The sequence below is a fragment of the Macrobrachium nipponense genome, chromosome 10 (assembly GCF_015104395.2).
Source record: "Macrobrachium nipponense isolate FS-2020 chromosome 10, ASM1510439v2, whole genome shotgun sequence".
In the NCBI taxonomy this organism is placed as follows: domain Eukaryota; kingdom Metazoa; phylum Arthropoda; class Malacostraca; order Decapoda; family Palaemonidae; genus Macrobrachium; species Macrobrachium nipponense.
In genome coordinates this window covers 2,395,887-2,413,475 of record NC_087204.1, presented here as the reverse complement: position 1 = coordinate 2,413,475, position 17,589 = coordinate 2,395,887, and the positions used below count along the sequence as shown (strand labels likewise).

General features: G+C 36.2%; 1 long non-coding RNA gene across 1 annotated transcript in view; it reads left to right on the top strand.

The window, feature by feature from the left end:
* Positions 1-10,983, top strand: part of LOC135224107 (uncharacterized) — a 45,743-nt gene extending 34,760 nt beyond the window's left edge. The window contains exon 3 of the long non-coding RNA XR_010316614.1: positions 10,890-10,983. This is a non-coding gene — a long non-coding RNA (uncharacterized LOC135224107). The remainder of the gene's footprint in view (positions 1-10,889) is intronic.
* The last annotated feature ends 6,606 nt before the right edge of the window (positions 10,984-17,589 follow it).

Sequence of the window (17,589 nt, the reverse complement as noted above, 5' to 3'; positions counted from 1 at the left end):
ATATGAATCACGGTAATGTGATATGACTTATGTAAAATGCTACGGGTTGTCAAAAGCGCTACTTAACTACCGGAGTCGAGGCGGGTTGATGTTGTCTCCAAACCAACGAATACTTCAGCGCGAGAAAGTATTTGGGGTGAGAGACGACATATACCTTTAAGCCTCTCGCGGTTGGGTGGTATCGCTTCCACTGACGGTCCTGGATTTATAATTGTACCTGCGTTCGCGCCCAAGTACAGGAAAATCTATTATCGAGAAAAAATTCCCCTTCGGTTAAGCATATATGAAAATATATTAATTCCGAGGTAGAGCGAATTAGATATTAAAGGACATTGTAGCTCGATATATGTATATGAATCACGGTAATGTGATATGACTTATGTAAAATGCTACGGGTTGTCAAAAGCGCTACTTAACTACCGGAGTCGAGGCGGGTTGATGTTGTCTCCAAACCAACGAATACTTCAGCGCGAGAAAGTATTTGAGGTGAGAGACGACATATACCTTTAAGCCTCTCGCGGTTGGGTGGTATCGCTTCCACTGACGGTCCTGGATTTATAATTGTACCTGCGTTCGCGCCCAAGTACAGGTAAATCTATTATCGAGAAAAAATTCCCCTTTGGTTAAGCAATATATTAAAAATATATTAATTCCGAGGGTAGAAGCGAATTAGATATTAAGGACATTGTAGCTCCGATATATGTATATGAATCACGGTAATGATATGACTTATGTATGCTACGGGTTGTCAAAAGCGCTAGTTACTACGAGTCGCGCGGGTTGATGTCTCCAAACAACGAATACTTCAGCGCGAGAAATTATTTGAGTGAGAAAAGACGACTATACTTAAGCCTCTGCGGTTGGGTGGGTATCGTTCCATGACGGTCCTGATTTATATGTACCTGCGTTTCGCGCCAAGACAGGGTAAAATCGGTTATCGAGAAAAATTCCCCCTGTTAAGCATATCATTAAATATATTAATCCGAGGTAGAGCGCTTAGAATCTTAAAGATTAAATTGTAGCTCGATATATGATATAAACACGTAATGGATAGACTATGTATGCGACGTGGTGTCAGCGCCTACTTAAATACGTCGAGGCGTTGATGGTTGTCTCCAACCAACGAATCTTCAGAGCGAGAAAAAGTATTTAGGTGAGAGAGCATATACCTTTAAGCCTCTCGCGGTTGGGTGGTATCGCTTCCACTGACGGTCCTGGATTTATAATTGTACCTGCGTTCGCGCCCAAGTACAGGTAAAATCTATTATCGAGAAAAAAAATTCCCCTTCGGTTAAGCATATATGAAAATATATTAATTCCGAGGTAGAGCGAATTAGATATTAAAGGACATTGTAGCTCGATATATGTATATGAATCACGGTAATGTGATATGACTTATGTAAAATGCTACGTGTTTTCACAAAGCGCTACTACTACCGGAGTCGAGGCGGGTTGATGTTGTCTCCAAACCAACGATACTTCAGCGCGAAGAAAGTATTTGAGGTGGAGACGACATAATACCTTTAAGCCTCTCGCGTGGGTGGTATCGCTTTCCACTGACGGTCCTGGATTTATAATGTACCTTGCGTTCGCGCCCAAGTACAGGTAAATCTTATTTATCGCGAGGAAAAAATTCCCCTTCGGTTAAAGCATATATGAAAAATATATTAATTCCCGAGGTTAGATCGAATTAGATATTAAAGGACATTGTAGCGCGATATATGTATATGAATCACGGTAATGTGGATATGAGTTATATATATATATATATATATAATATCTATATATATATATATATATATATATATATATATATATATATATATATATATATATATATATATATATATATATAGTATATATATATTATAGGGATTTCTTTCCTGCTGTCGCAAGTAAATATTTTACACTATTCTGCCGAGACGTAGGTAACAATATAAAAAGCTCCGCAATACTGACATTTAAAAAAAGACCAAATAATATCGCCCTGAATCCCTCCATCTTGAAGGATGGATTCCAACCTCAACTCTCCTCTTGTTAGGTTAGGTAATAAAAGCAATATATTCTGAGCTATCGAGGAAATTTATGCTTTATGTGGCAGAAAGGACGAAAACCTAGGAAAAGAAATAAATCTGCCATCAACGAATGGAACTCCGTGGCTCCAAAAATTTCGAAAAAAAGAAAAATAAGTGGGATTTCGCGTTTCATAAATTATAGGACTAGACGCGGCAATGAATTTCGTGGATTCACAAAGGCCTCGGAACGTTGTAGGTAAAAGTGACTTTATCAGTAATTCATGGGAGACGCGAGAAAGGAGAAAAGAAGAGGTGTTTGGAATCTCCTTTAATCTTTTATCTAACTGTGGTGAATTTGACTTTCTCTTTATTCTTGCACATTTAAAATTAACACAAAAGTAGGTCCTTCATAGAATGCAGAATGCAAAATAATTTAAATTGTATATTAAAAAGATGATTATCTTGAATATGACTTCTAAGAGCAAGTACTTTGCTATATATATATATATATATATATATATATATATATATATATATATATATATATATATATATATATATATTATACATGTGTGTTTGGGTATTCATTTCTATTATTATTCGTAGTAGTAGTCTCAGTAATAAGAGTAATGGTATTACCGTTAGCTGTCATCTTGCATAAGTTAATTCCCATGAACTAACTATAATTCAGTCACGATTGAGGTGGTATGGAAATGTCTTAAGGATGGATGACGAGGAGGGAGTGGAGAGGGCTTGCGAGGAATCTCTTAGAGGAAGAAGGTCGAGAGACGACAGAATGAGATGGCGAGATAAAGTGAAGGAAGATGTGGAGAGAAGAGGTCTGGTGGAGGACGATGCCATTGATAGAAGGTAGTGGAGGAGAAGGCGCATCCGGCAACCGACTCCTTAATGTAGGGATAACGGTGGGAAAGAAGAGGACCTAACTATAATTAAAAGAAAAACCTTCATATTCTTTTTTACATAACATCACTATAAGTTCTTAGGATAACTATTTAATGACCTCCGCAATTGTAAGGGCGATTGTAAATACGATGATAAATCGATTAAAAATAACTTTGGCAAGTATAAGTCAAAAGAGATTCAAAATCATTAGGTACTTGCTTCACTTTTGTAACAAGACGTATTATGTCACTATGTCAATGAATAATGGTAATTGCATCTCTTATACTTTGTTCCGGAACCCCCCCCCCCCCCCTCTCTCTCTCTCTCTCTCTCTCTCTCTCTCTCTCTCTCTCTGACAGGTAGAATTGTTCATTTCTGTTACCAGCAACAGGTTACTGAGATATCAAGAATATTAAATCATATCAACTAAATTGGGAAATTCGGGTCATTTTGCTACTACAGAATGAAGAAGGAAACTTGGGGATCATCCTTAAAACAGAGAGAGAGAGAGAGAGAGAGGAGAGAGAGAGAGAGAGAGAGAGACGTATGTCATGAAAGTTGAAAGGTTGAAAATTGTTCCAGTGCTTGTTCAGTGAGAAAGTTTTGAAATGCGTCAAATTAAAATATTAATATTTCAATTTTTTCTTCTATGTTCCTACGCGCTTTGCGTATCACGAGTCCACAATACCTGGACCAAGAAATAGAATACATAAAAAAGATAGGAAACGATCTCTGCTACCCACCTCATTTAATTGATTTATGTTATCAAAAAGCTCTTAAAAAGTTTTATAATGTTGCTATTAATGAAAACGAAATCCCTAAAAATGTACTTAGCTTACCTTATTTTCGTGGATTTGAAACCATAAAATCAATATTTAAATCGTTTAATGTTAATGTAGTGTTCTCTTATAACAATACCATTAAAGATATGCTAATTAAGAATAGTCCCGTAACAAATAACAACATCATTTACAAAATTCCTTGTAAGGATTGCCCATCGTTTTACACTGGTCAGTCTAGTAAAAATTTATGTGTTCGGATTAAGCAGCATATGTATTCAGTTAGAACAGCCCAGACTTCAAATGCACTGTTTATCCATCTGAGAGAAAAATCTCATTGTATTAATTGGGGTGATACCTCGGTAATTGCTAGATCTAATGATTATCTTTCAAGAAATTTACTGGAATCGGCAATTATACAAATCACTAATAAAAACAACCAAAATCTTAGTCTGGGAATGTACCATTTGGACCCATATATTTGTAAGATGTTTATGAAGGACCTCAAAATAAATGAACAACTAATAAATTAGTCCCACATGTATATAGTTATTATCTCTCTCTCTCTCTCTCTCTCTCTCTCTCTCTCTCTCTCTCTGTGTGGTTCGATATTCTCTCTCCCTCTTTCTCTTGCTCGATATATATATATTTATATTTTCTTTCGTCTTTTCATTAATAATAATTTTTGTTGGGAAAATTTGTGTAAAAATTCATGATATTAAATTGTTTATGCTCCCGTGTTGTTTTCAAAATGTACTGTTTTTCTGGAAGAATCACTTGTTTACTGCGGGTATCCTTCAAGGTGTGTCTAGCCTATGACTCCTCCTCCTCTCTGTAGAGTGAAAATCGCCCTTATGGCTAATCTGGTAGTGTCAGTTTGTATATTAAGCCTTCTTTTGACTATGGTGTTCTTTGTAAAATCAGTATGCCTCAGTAAAGGGTCCGAATAGGACCGAAAGTACTCGGCTAACTCGCTTTTTCATTTTTTTCCTTCTTGGCAAAAAAACCTTTATTTATACATAGCATCACGTTTTATATACTTCGTGATCAAGTTATTCATATATATATATATATATTATATATATATATATATATATATATATATATATATATATATATATATATATATATATATATATATATATATATATTATATATATATATATATATATATATATATATATAATATGAATAACTTGATCACGAAGTATATAAAACGTGATGCTATGTATAAATAAAGGTTTTTTTGCCAAGAAGGAAAAAAATGAAAAAGCGAGTTAGCCGAGTACTTTCGGTCCTATTCGGACCCTTTACTGAGGCATACTGATTTTACAAAGAACACCATAGTCAAAAGAAGGCTTAATATACAAACTGACACTACCAGATTAGCCATATATATATATATATATATATATATATATATATATATATATATATATATATATATATATATATATATATATATGTAAAACGAGGATATGAACCTCGTTATTTATTTGGTAAACATGGAACTCCGAGCGCCAAGCATGCCGACACACAATCTCTCTCCCTCTCTCTCCAAGTGACCAACGGCTCGCGACCTCTCTCTCTCTCTCTCTCTAAGCGATCCCTCTCTCTCTCTCTCTCTCTCCACCTCTTTCTCTCCATTCTGTCAGGTAATCAAAATGAGAGACAAAGTTACATAAAAAATAACTATTTATTTAACAATGGAAAGTTAATCAACCAAGTCTAAATCAAGTCTCACAGACTAACTTAACTCAGTTAACCCCCCCAACATTTAAATGTCTAAAACAGTAATTTGTCACACCAATTGTCTCCCATCTGGGACTCTCTGTCCCCCTAGGACTCTTGGTCCCTCTTTGCCAGAACACATAGTTCCTCGCCTGAATCGTCTGTTTCAAAGACACGAGAAACACACTCGTTAGCACACATAAGTTTAAAGACAAAGTTAAAGATTAGATATTCTTACAAATGTCAAACAGACAACAAGCCACCCCTTTGGCTAAATTAATTCAACTCACCCATTGCAGCCTGAATGTCTCACTCACTTAATATAAATAAACTTTCGCAGAGCTCCCCCAGCATCTTACCTTTCTCCCACAGACGTCTCTACGCAAGTCTCCCATAGACTTGGTTAATGATACATTAGGAATAGAAGAGGCACACACGCACATACGAATGTACACTTCGTTAACGCCTCATATTACTGGTCGCAGCCAGTTTCCCAAAGGCACTTTGAAAAAGACCCATGAACTGACATAACTACAGGACGAACGTTGACCCGTCTTTCTATGCAGTTTTCATATCACGCCATCACAGAAATCATTTATCAGCTTTTCTCGGGTCGTCGCTTTGGCTCTGTTCTCCACATTCCAAAAAGGTCACAGCGCATCACATTATGCTATTAAATATATCATTAATTATAATCTCTAGGACTTACATATATAATGAACGTTTTTTTTTCTTGTACATTCCACAAAACGCTAATCCTTACATTGACGATTCGCTGTTAAATAACTAGTCCTTGCATGTCGTTCGTCTATAATGGTCTTCGTACATAGTTTCTATAGAAAATGTTAAACCAGCAGCAGCGTTTTCAATTATTTATGAGTAACATATTGCGAAGCGAATGTCCGTCAGCCCGCTTTCATGGCAGTTTTTAATTACTTGTTTTCGAAATGGTTCGAATATAAGTACTGTTATGTGTTATGTTTATCCCGGTCTTGTCCTGTTTTCTGTGAATGGATGGTGGTGTCCCGTTATATCTATTAAGATAATAAATGCTGGACACAGGGAGATAAATTCCGTGTTTTGTATTTTGATGTAAACCCCCCCCCCCCCACCCCCCACCCTCCCATAATATGCTCTTTCTCTTATTACATAAGTTTCATCGCTGACTCTCCTTTTAAAAGTTTACATGCAGAAATGAGTGAGGTTTCGTTCCTTTTACATTTGATTCATTGTGCAACTGCTTTGAGGTTTTCCTCCTGTTACGCCTTTCAAACTTTCTAACTGTTAAGTTCGGTTTCAGCGCTGATTTACCTCATAGGTCCTAGTGCTTGGCCTTTGGCCAAGTTCTATAATCTGTTTAATTCATAAATGACTCGGTCATTCGACGGCAAGTGTCTGCTAGCCCCCGACTTAGAAATATAGCAAGATGAATCATAACAACTACTTTTATAAGTTTCCCCCTTTGCTTTTATAGCTTTTGTCAAATACCAGAACTAGTCAAGTAAAGAATGATATATAACTCCCAAATTTCAAGAGTTTTTGTTTTGGAAATGTAGATTAAAATAAACAAGAAATGCGTCGATGAAACACGTATAATGCTGTATAAAACCATCACCTATGACCGGCAGCTCTCCAGTTGCTCAACAGAAGTGGTAGAGTGAGGGTGCGTCCCATGGCTCTGGAAGGCGCTACCTGATGCACGATGCATGGCTAACTTTACCCTTAAATTGAATTAAAACTACTGAGCCTAGAGGGCTGCAATTTGGTTTGTTTGATGATTGGAGGGTGGATAATCAACATACCAATTTGCTGCCCTCTAGTCTCAGGAAGTTGTTGAGATCCGAGGGCGTACGGACGGACTGAGCCGACACAGTAGTTTGCTTTTGCAGAAAACTAGGAGAATTTTAAAGTTGTACATTAGAAAACGAAACCGTTCTGTATTATAGTTAAATCCCAAATGAGTATTTTATAGTTTCAATTCATTATTATTACAAGCTCGTAAGTGGAAGAGAACAAGATTTATTACGGAGCTTTCAACATAGCACGTTATCTCTCTCGAATTACCTAGCACACTATGTCTCCATGAAATAGTGGCATCGCTCGTATGACCCATAAAGGGACATAAACTGAAGATTCATGGCTATTTGAATTATTATATTAATAAATATCATGAGTTTTGCAGTCTTTTCTTTACGGTTTTAATGAAGATAATGGCATTATTTTAATAAGAATCAGTTACGTATTTCATCTGTAACAGTGGTTTATCATAATTTTATTTTTATCATGGTTTAATTACTGTTTTTATCTATGAAGTCTTGTTTTCACTTCATCGAGTAGTCACGCTTAGATGTTTCATTTCCTATATTGGAATTATTAATGTATTATGGTTTAATTACTGTTTTCTATCTATGAAGTCTTGTTTTCACTTCATCTTAGTAGTCACGCTTAGATGTTTCATTTCCTACTTTGGAATTATTAATACTTTGTGTTCGTGTAGCTTTTCTTGCTATTCATGTTTTGCAGTTAGCTATAAATATTAAAGAGAGAGAGAGAGAGAGAGAGAGAGAGAGAGAGAGAGACAGACAGACAGACTTAGCATCCCATCACACGTTTCAGTATGCAGAGCTTCGTTTAATCGAACCATTTTAACGGTTCAATTTGTGGCAATGACAATGACGTAAGGTTCTGAATAAGAACGCTGCCTTTTTTGATCCTGCTCGCATTGAAGGTAGCATAACACGAAGCGACAGCGAAGGAAGAATAGGGGATTCTAGGGAGGATATGTCACGTACGTAAAGGCAGAATGACGGGAAGAGTGTTGAAAGATCCCTGGAAAGGCAATTTGCTTAAATCTAAACTTCGTCTTCCAAGTAACTCATGAAGCTTAGGAGAAGGTATTATTAGCAGTTAATTGTGAGGGGTATTCGTAGTAGACAAGTTCCCCCCCCCCTAACCCCCCCAAATAAAACTTTCCCAAGTGGGTTGTCGAATTTTGATGTTCATACAAAATATAACGTTATCGTCACTTATTTACGTCTATGGTCGACTTTTCCTTTTATAATGCAAGTAATTAATTGTGTTTTCCTCAACTGTCCGTTGTTAATAACTTCACAGAATCCGTGTTCTTCGATAACACCTGTACTTACCTGTAAACAGGCAGAATGTCCATCGGTGGCCAGAAATTAACTTACCGAAAAAAAAGTCACAATTTTAAGCTAGGAAAAAAATTGTCACATAAATTTTTCAAGGCCGGTAATAAAGACAGAGGGAAAAATTCACAATATTTCTTGGAGGTCTTTATCTTTATGATATTGACAATCTTTTGTTTATGTTTTTAACAGTAGTCCTCAACGGGACTTGTACTAAACACGCCGCAAAGGTGGATACATGGGTACATGCCGGGTTAAAACCGTTTGAGGTCACTAGCGAGGAAAGATTAATGTGACTTTTTTTTTTCTGTGACCTTTGATATATGATTTTTTTTTTTTTAACCAGGATTCAGTTCATCAGTATCTTGGTCAGTCTGAAATATTAATATCTCTTCAGCTTAATGTTATAATTGGGTATAATTTCTCCTTTAAGTTTTCTGCTATCGTACATGCAAGCAAATTTCTCCATTAAGAGATTTTTGTCTCCACTAAACGCCTCAAATTGCATTTAATACCAGGTACACCCAACGACACCCTCGTTCAGATGGATAGCCTGGAAATGGTTGGGTTATCCTCGATTATTGGAGAGGATGAAACTGAAGACTCCAATATAATGCAGGTGGAAATAAAAGTACGTACGATTAATTCCATCAACGAACGGAACGAGTCAAGTCCTATGTTCTGGGTCAAAGACATTTGATATAATATCATATACCATTGCGAAACAGATTTTAATTAAAAGTGGCTCTCGTGTTTGAGCCCTCAGCCATGAACGTTACTGTTGTCATATTGTCCCAAAGTCAAACGGAAAAGGTCGGCGGAACTTTGCAGAGCTTTCATTTTTCAGTGCATTATTTTGTATGAAAGAAATGCTTTTCGGGCAGTATCATTTTATGATTTTTTTTTTATGTCAAGTTTTCATAATTGATCTGAATGCAAAACTCATGTGCTGTGCTTGATAGTAAAGGATGTTTTTAAAGTACACTCATTTGTAATGGTATAATGTATTCCCTTTCCCTTAAACGTTTTGTTATATTTCCTTCTACGTTAAGTTTATGGCGGTTAAGAAAGATATTTTATTTCCATGAATTTTTGTTTCATATTTTAATGAGGAACAGAAGCTTGGGGATTCACTTCTGGTTGCACTATAAAAGATTATAGGCAGATTCGTACCATTACTTAACATGATACATAATGACTGTTTATGAAAGTGAAACTACCTAGCTTTTAATGTTGTAAGGTCAAAGGTGTAATATGTTCACAGTTTTGAGGGAGTATTTGTCCCTATTAATATTATGCCAGGGTTCTCTCAGAAAAAGACTGAAGTAAGTGTCCCCATGCCTTCCATTTTTACAAAATATCGTCGAACGTAAACTGATTCCTACAAGTAAAATAGTAGATAATTATTTGAGTCCCAGCAGCCGCTCATTAAATCAGGAGCTATGCTCAGCTAATGCATTCCGTTTTCATGACTGGGCTTTGCAACCTCCGCTTCTTAAACAAACATCTTGCCTTAGCATTCCACAAGCAGAAGTTTTTTTTTTTTTTTTTTTTTTTTGTTTTTTTTTTTTTTTTTTTTTTTTTGACGCGCCTCTTTTAAGAATGAAGGATTGTATTCGAGATCAGCGACTTTTTGCAACTTCCAGGTGAATTAAAGGTAAACACAACTTAGTTGTTGAAGGTTGTTGTTTGTGAAAGCTTTAGTTCGTGGTGGTAGGTCTCTGTTTCCTAATGTTAGCAGTCATGATTTGAATCATCGAAGGATGGTCTCTTGTTTGTCGGATTTTTTTTTCTCATAAGTTGTATTTTAACAGATCTTTCACATTCACAATCATCCCCGATCTCCCCCTTTTTTCCCTGCCAAGAGCAATCTGATTCGCTGAAGAGCAACACCAATATGTAATAAATGTGCCTCGCCGATTTTTTTTTAATTATTTCATAAAATGAATATTAGTTCCTGAATTTTGTTGAGACAATAACGAATATAATAAGAGAAATTTTAATTTTTCCCTGGGGCTCGCTCCTCCCCTGGAAATCGCCCCCCCCCCCCCCCCCCCCATCCCTAAAGGGGTGCGCCGTTAAGAACCACTGTTCTAGTCACTTTAAATGATATTAATAATAGCAATAATATCAACAATATTTAAGTTTGGAAAGACTGACGCAGACAGACAGGCAGGCAGAGAGGGAAGGTGACTATTGTTACTGCACTATAAACGATGCTGGCACTTCGCTGCTATTAGATTATCTTCCCAAACTCCATACTAAGATATTTCTCCTCAAACTCTACTAAGATATTTTTCCTCTACCCACAGAGACAAGACTCCTCTCAGGATAAACACCGACCGTTCCCCAAGGCTAAGAAAAAATACCACCCAGCGGAGAGGAGAGGAACCTTAAACGGTAGGTGTTTGTTTGGACGTTTTCCTTCTTTGTTTGTGTTTGCTCGATGTTTTTCTACTTTGTTTGTGTGTGTTCTAAAGTTTGATTTTCATCAAAGAAGGAAAATTTGTATTTTTATGTAAAACAGAAAACTGGAAAACAAGTTTTAGATAATGCGTGACACATAGTAGGTGATTGGTGTGTTATTTATTTTTTTTAGAAATATATATATATATATATATATATATATATATATATATATATATATATATATATATATATATATGCGTGTGTGTGTGTGTCATCTATTTCATCTATATATATATATATATATATATATATATATATATATATATATATATATATATATATATATATATATATATGTATTTATATATACATATATATGCACACATACATACACATATTCACTATTCCTTCGTAGCTATTTGTAGGTTCAATTTTCTCTACTACGTGTTATTGAATTCTATTTGATATCAAACGTACATTTTCTGTATGTCTTTTTTCTCGTTTTATTTTTATTTTTCAGGGAAATTTATACATATTTTTCCTATTACAAGAATTTGCTTTGATTCATAAATTCATAGTGAATATGTGCAAATTACTGATCTTTTTAAATTATCTTGATTTTTCTGCGATAGTCAGCGGTAAATATCCTTTTGCTCAACAGTTACGAGGAGGAGTTTGAGAGATTCCCAGTAAATGATTGAGCATAGACAGTGCATGAAGGAACATGGAAATAACAAATCCTTTAACAAATACTTCTCTCACCAGGAAGAAATTGTATAAATGTTGTGTGTGTGCACAGTGACAGTGAGAATGGAAACGTTATGGAGAAATAAACAAAAAAGCATCAATCCTGTGAAAACTATAAAAGACCTCTTAAATCTGGATGCTGGTACCCTTTCAAATAACAAAAAACGATTTGTTATAAGAGTTGGGTTATTGAATCTGCGGTGTGGAATTGACGAGTTTGTTTCTTGTGAAGGGTTGGAATCATTCAAAACGTAGTAGTAGATCCCATGATGGGGCAAACTGTATAATCTGCCTCCGGATTACCTGAAGCGAACCACACCCAAGTGGTTAGCCTATGCTTGTGGCAACCACGCCCACGAGAATCCGCCAGTCCTTCTTGAAATGCCCTGTTAAAACACCTACAAATAGGCAAGGGTGATAACAAGGGTGAGAACTTCACTACAAATAGGCAAGGGTGATAACAAGGGTGAGAACTTCACTACAAATAGGCAAGGGTGATAACTTACCCTCCCTTGGGGGAGTTTATAAGCCTTACCTTGAAGATAGTTTTCAAATCCAGAGTAGAACAAATATGATCAGCATTTAAGTATATCGACAAAAATGTCGCCTTTTACTGTGTAATGGACTTTCCTTACATATTTAACACTTCAATGACACTGCCATTTAATGTCATATTAACAAGCCTTTCTTCTCCGAACGCCAGCGGATTAGTAATCTTCTTCCGTCTCGTTCAGAAATACATGAGTGATGGAAAATGAAAATAAGTAAATGATGTAGAAATATATATGAATTCCAAGCAGTTGCTTCCTTCTCGTTTTTAGCCTGGGGAAAACCTCAGTCATCATCATAAGGAATATTTGATTCTCCGATGTGAAAGAGAAGTATATTTTGTCCCCAGAAGAACCACGCGGAGAAAAAAAAACAAAAAAAAACTGGAACGCAACTCATATAAGTTTGAAAGCTAGATGTCAAATATGTCTACTTTTCTTTGTCCTCTGCATCTGCATAAGTAGTGGCGGAACCATTAATAATGCTGTGTCAGAAGATGCATCATACTTTTCGTGTGACGTTTTCCCTGTATTGTGAATGTCCAACACGTTAAGAAATGGTGTTCGGCACATCATTAATTAACATGCAGTTATTCTGATAGACGAGGACGTGATATAATAGGTTATTTATTTGAAAAGGTGTCTTAAATGGCTCTACCGTCAATGATGAACGACGTAGCATTCTTCAAATGATTCCTAGATTCATTCTTATCAGACTATTTCGTCGTAATTTTCTTATAATAACAACGTATTACAATTGATGTAAATGTCAGTATGACAGTCTTGTGTGGTTATTCAATTAGTTTGTTCTCACAGTTGTTTGTTTTTGCTGGCAAATGGGATATTTTATTTCTAAAAAATTGAGACAATCTAGAATTCTTAGTAATCATTATATGAATAGTTTTTATTGTTGATTTTGGGAAACGATGAACAATAATTGTCTGATGGGCTCCAGTTCATTCATTTGCACAAGATTCAAAAGTAATTGAAACATTTTATACTCGCATCTGTTAACAGTATATGTTACTATATCACCCTTGCGTCATAAGCAAACATACGGTCTTAGAGAAAGTTCGATATGATTGAGAACACGAACATGACGCCCCTTATGGAGGATAGTGCCGTTAGTGCACCTGATGCGGCGCAATGTAGGCATTACTTACAGCTCTTTGCAGCGTCCCTTCGGCACCTAGCTGCAACCCTTCTCGTTCCCTTTACTGTACCTCTGTTCACATTCTTCCATCTTACTTTCCATCCTCTCCTAACAGTTGACTCATAGTGCAACTGCTTTGAGGTTTTCCTCCTGTTACATCATTCAAACCTTTTTCACTGTCAGTTTCCGCTTCAGCGCTGAATGGCCTGTTACCCCGGTACTTGGCATGGATGCGTCAAATCTATAGATCTGTCAATCTATTAAACGACTCTATCGGAGTGTGGGCAGGTGAGCTGGGCTTCTGTTGAGCTATAGAAAGCCAACAGTACTCAGGTGGCTTTTTTTATTTTATTTTTTTTTTTTTTGCGCCAAATAATTAACCGACTCAATTTCTGTATCTTTTCGTAATATATATATATATATATATATATATTATAATATATATATATATATATATATATAGATATTATATATATATATATATATATATGTATATATATATATATATATATGTATATATATATATATGTAGAGAGAGAGAGAGAGAGAGAGAGAGAGAGAGAGAGAGAGAGAATCATTTACCATGTAATTTACAGTTTTTGGTGGAGAGATTGAAATTTTGAGTGCTCTGTCAATAGTGTTGATATATGTTGTGGATTTTTGTCTTTGTACGATAAGTTGGGAATCTATAACTTTTTATTGTTAGTTATTATCTACAGTGATTTTGCTTTCTCTATTTTCAATAAAGACGTCATATTTGCATGTATCTAAAAAAAAAAAAGAGTGCCAAAAGCATTATAGCAGGAGTTAAGGAATTATAAATATATAACATGTTCCATGTCAAACGCTCCTGTATACAATTATCTCTCAAAAAATTCTGTTTAGTTTTCCTCTTCCCTTTTCACCTCTTTTATCACATTCCTACAGTGACCGTAATTGCTTTTAGACTCTCTCTCCCCTTCCTCTCACTGCTCGCGGTGCAATGGGGATTTTTAATTACTTCTCTGTAAATTGTATATTGACCCGAGGTGGACAGGAACACAGTCTGTATGTTTATATATACAGTAGATTGTAACAGCTCACAAACTCATATACACACACACACACTCACTCTCTCTCTCTCTCTCTCTCTCGTTCTCTCAGTCTCTCTCTCTCTCTCCTTCCCTATAATATATATATATATATATATATATAGATATTTATTATATTATATATAGATAATATTATTATATATTTATAATATATATTAATATTAGATAGTATATATAGTTTTGTGTATATGCAAAGAACAGGAAATCAGTGGCATAACAACATCGACATTATCCACAAGACTAACCACGTTCCATCAAGAATGTTCGGTAACCTCAGAGGACTGATAAAGTTAGAATCAAAGATGATAGTAAACAAAAGGAATCTTCTGACACTGATAAAGAATATAGCTAATTTCAACATTTTCATTGAACTTACTGCGAAGAAGTACACTATCCTATTATAGAATTTTAAATCAGTATATATAAAAAAGACGTTACCCTAAGACTTAAAGCAGAATAATATTTTTTTTCTCAATTTTAATGAAACAAAAACTATTGTTTTTTATTACCAATTTCTTGAAGTGATTAACTCTCCCCACAAACAGAGGAGCGCAGTAAGTACAGAAGAGAGTAAGTGTATTTTGAGAATTTATACATCGTAAGCTCTGCTGGAGAGATATTGCCTACAAGATATTATGAATCTGAATGGTGTAATGATTCTGAATGGGGCAAGTAATGACCTCCCGGAGGGCGCCATTAAAAACTATTTTGAATAATTTGTCGTGATGAGCAACATCTATTGCAAGGGGGCAATTTCAACGAGTTTTTTATGGGAAAACATTCGCTGACAAATGACCCTCAATGGATATGAGTCTAAATTGCTTAATCTCATTATGAACCCTCAAACACATGATTCATGGTGAGATAACGTAAACTCATTCGCCTCGTGCTGAATTACACGAGAAATTAATGAGAATTAATTCCAGCTAATCTCGAAACCATTCGAAGTAGATTTGGATCTCTAGGGAAATGAACGATCGTGTTTTCACGGTTCTTTCGCCCTCGTACTCATTTTTTTTTTTTTTTTTTTTTTGAGGTGGTTGTTTCATGATTGAAGGCATAGAATCAAGTCTTACTTACAGATCAGAGTTCATGCGTCTGGGATTTGTTTTATTATATTTTTGATAACTCATTGTTCGAAGGAGAGCAGGAACTGCGGAATTCCATTTTCCCGTTACTATAAAGCTTTCAGCTGAAAGTAATGTTACAAATGTATAGAACTTATTGGTGTGCATTCATTGCAGCGCCCCTTACATTGTTTTGTAGACAGAAAACGTCCCACAACGAATTACGAAGTGTTACAAAGTGACAGCATACCCTAATTTGTACTTGAATAACGACACCTGGATGACATCGTCTTGGCGCCCGACGTAGCGCAGCCAGAAATGGTGCGACGGCGTGAAAGTGGAAGTATCGAAGTTGCCCGCCTGTAGGGTCACCTACGGGAAAGAATCGATGCGACGTGACTGATATTCCTTTGGAAGAGTTAACACGAGTTCTTTATTCAACAGTAATTACATTGAAGAATGAAAAAGGAACCCACAAAATCACTGTGTATAATGTGTTTACTTCTAAGTATTTACATTTAATTTTACTCCACACTCGAGTACTTTCCCAGCAGTCTTCTGGAACTTCTTTATGTGATGGCTGTTCTGGTTTCCTTGAGAGTTGCTAATCCCCTCTTGTCGCTCTGATATCCTGAGCTGATGGTCAATGGGGTTGACCCTTGTTGTAAGGGAGTGGTCACCAAAAGTCTGTTGGGCAGAAAACTTAATCTCCAGGTCAGCAGGGCCAATCTTAGCTTCTTTTAATATCAAAGCTCGGCTTATGTGATCTTCTGAGGTAAAACCTTTGTTTCCTTCTATTACTTTAATCTCTCTGGTGAGTGCTCCTTCTACTACCCTCCCATGACTGATTTTATTGCTTTTGTATATAAGCCTACTGTTTTTAAAATCCATCCTAGTAAAATACACACATACACACCCTAACATATATAACTCACCTGTGTATTCTACCTGAGTGCCGCCCCTTTGCAGTCTCCCGCTATGAATCTAGGACTTCCTCTCTGCTCGCTCGCTCTGTTGAATAATGCAAAGAGAAAAAAGATTAATCGTTATAAATGGATATTGAAAAGATGAGGCCAAGATACTCATAAGGTTGCATGGTAGGTTAGATTTCTTCCTGTTGAGATAACTTGGAAGTTATTACACATCTTGCTTTCAGTCAATGTTGATTTGGGAATTTCAACTCCATTTACGAAGGCATCATTTTTGTATAATCCCAGACTATCAAATACGTCTCAAGTTTATCTTAATATGTTAAGCTATCAAGCAATGCATAATCGGTCTTTTGTGCGTTCTAGTATATGGATGCTACGTTACGTTACACCTATTTTAATTCTTCATTTGGTTAAATCTAGTCTCTTAGCAACTGGTAATCCTCACTTGTATATAATCGTTGCCATGCCTGAATCGCTATACAGAACCGCGGGAGGGTGGAGCCTCTGGTCCTCTCCGCATATCCGCGTGGTGTTCACGCCCCTCTTGCCATTCCGCCCTCCAGCCTTCTCGCCACTTCGACGTTCGGATTCCTTCCGTCGGAGACCTCGAAGAAGCCCCCCCCCCGTTTTTTTGCTTCCATTTTTTTATGTGTGGGTAGGGGGAACTGAAGTGAAATTGATGGCACTTAGCAATATTCGTCCCCCTGTCGTGGTGTTACTGCTTTACCAGTTGTGGCACTCTTTCCACTACAAATTGCTTGGCTTATTCCAGATCAAAGTCGGTAGAGTAATAAACGATGGATAATATGATCTGTAAATGCATCCCTGTTGCTTCGAATCCTTCCACCGTAGGTTGAAGCTTCTTCGTTTATATCCTGTTCCGAAATACATATGAGACAAAACGCACCAGTCTTAGCCACGGAGGACATGGCAGTTCTTTAAGCAATCGCTAAGAAACAACAAAAGAATGACTGGTTAACCTGACTTGCCATAGGGCAGAACTTGAGCTAGGAATGGAGCAGTGAAGGTACTGAAGGAGAATAGTTACTAGGATTTTTATTCCTG